Here is a 2,455-nt window from a genome sequence, read left to right on the forward strand (position 1 = left end):
TCCTAAAAAAATATATTAATCAGAGAGAAAGTATAATACATACTGAAAGCATTAATAAGATGTCCTTTAAATTTCTGAACTGACTAGTTAATAACTTTGAAAGTTACCTTTGAATCGAGACTTAAATGCTTCAAACACTTTCAAATGTTTCCTTGAAGCATATCTATAAAACTGACCTGTATGATTAGTTGGATGATGTCTCATGCACATGATTTCTTCTTTTGATTCAAAAGATTATATGTTATGATAATAATAGTGAACCACTTTCAGAGCATTTTTATTTTTAAATTTACACAATTCTAATGGATTTTTACTTATTTAGCAATGGAATAATAAAGGTCTTCTGATAAATAATAAGGATGCATCAAGTTGCATGACATTGAAATAGATGTACAGAGAAAGCAGTGTAACTTTCAAAGTTGCTTTTATTACTTATAAGAATCAGTTAACACACAACTGGATACGTTTTATATCAAGTACCTCATTCCCCCAAGAAAAGCTGGGCAGGAATGGTGAGTCTTCCTTTCAAACCCCACTTTGTGCTATAAGGGTCTCACATGGGACTCTATCAATGACCAAGCTACCTCTGGCCAGCTAGGTCCACTTAGGTGGATTGCAAGTGTATGTGATGTGTGCCGACTTGCACCCTCACCATAGCTGAGGAGACTGAGCAACTTCCTATTCCAGCTTTTTATACCTCAATAAGTGACTATAGAGTGCTGTGGCCCTGTGGGTAAAGAGTTGGGCTGGTAACCAAAATATCAACCTTTCAAAAGTACCAGTTACTTATAGATACTGAAAAACATGAGACTGTTGGCTCCAGAGAAGATTTAGAGTGGCAGAAACCTTCTTATAGATACTGAAAAACATGAGACTGTTGGCTCCAGAGAAGATTTAGAGTGGCAGAAACCTTCTAAATGGTCCTTACAACTAGGAATTAACTTAATAGCTGTGGTTGATTGGGTTGGCCTAAAAAGGTACTTCTATCTTTTCAGTCTTACCCCCAGACTTCCTATTGAGAGGGAAGAGGATAGTTACCTTGATCATCAAAGTGCCACTATCATTTAATATAGTTTTGATTGACAGGAAATATGGGGTTTAACTCCCTATGCCTGTGTTTATAATCTCATTTTGGAATTAGTGTTTTTTGTGTGTTTATGTGCCAGGTTTTAGTGTAGTCAACTTTTTTGAGAAATAAAACAGATTAAGTAAGCAACTACTGTGTACACATCAATGTGAAAAGACAGACAGGTTGTCACAAAGAGATCATAGAAGGGTCAAAGATCTTCCCTGGAATGAGCTCGAAGAGGAGCCGGGGCCGCAGCGCTTACACAGGAGGCTGTGATCTGCGATGACAATGGCTAGCCTTTCCACACCATTCAACTGACAAACACCAAATGACGGTTTTGACATTCTTGAGGGACTCAAATTGTGTGGGTTTTTTTTCAATAATTTTCAAGATTGGGGAACAAAAAGAAGTCTGAAAGGTCAAGGTCAGGGATGCAGGGTATATGAGGTCAGATTTCCCGATGAAATTCTTATAGACAACCCTGCTACCCTGGAGGAATAAACAGGTGTATTGTCATGAGTAAAAGAAAAAAGAAGTTCCTCAGCACAACTTCCCTAGCCTTCATCTCGTGAATGTAATTTGTAATTCTCTTAAACCTTCTTCCAAGCAAATGTCGCAATTGTCCTGTGCCCTTTAAGAAATGATCAGGGTCATCCCCTTAGAATTCCACAGAGAAGTCTGTCTTGCTGTGAACTGGTCTAGCAGATCCACTCAGAAGTCGTTGTTTTGATTGAAACTCTTTTGTTTGGAATAAACATGAATGAACTGAAATGAAAGTAGCAATACATTTTTACTTACCTTCGTATAGATCAGTCTATATTTATCTAGATCTTTAAATAATTTAAATGATTGTTTTCTTTTTATTTTATTGGATATTGTACATAGTCAACTGCAAATAATTTTCCTCATGTTCCAAACATTGTTTTGCTTATTTTTTCTTTCGTTGACTAAAACCCTAGACCTATTTTGAAGAATAGTAGTAATAATTAAGTTGCTTTTCAATAGTCAACAGTAAATATATTTTCTGTGGCTTTTTGCAAATAATCTCTTTTGAGTGAAGTGGATTATTATCATAACATGAAAAAATGTATTTGACCGTGTGTAACTCACTGACTACAAAGTGTTTTCAGGAAATGGTAAATTGACAAATATGCAAACCTTACACAGGATCTAAAACTGTATACACACACACACATGCACACACAAACATTTTCTAACCTGAATAAGTTTTTGTCTCTGTATGAAATATGACTTTAATACCTTGGTGCTTATTTTCATAATACACTAATGCTACGAGAGAAGTTCACACAAAGACGTAGTTCTAACGCTAACACAAAACAAACAGAGACCTAAAACTCACTGACATCTATTCATTTGACCCATGTT

The sequence above is a fragment of the Echinops telfairi genome, unplaced genomic scaffold (genome assembly GCF_000313985.2).
Source record: "Echinops telfairi isolate 266 unplaced genomic scaffold, ASM31398v2 ScPeMD7_7469;HRSCAF=8507_0, whole genome shotgun sequence".
Classification (NCBI taxonomy): Eukaryota; Metazoa; Chordata; class Mammalia; order Afrosoricida; family Tenrecidae; genus Echinops; species Echinops telfairi.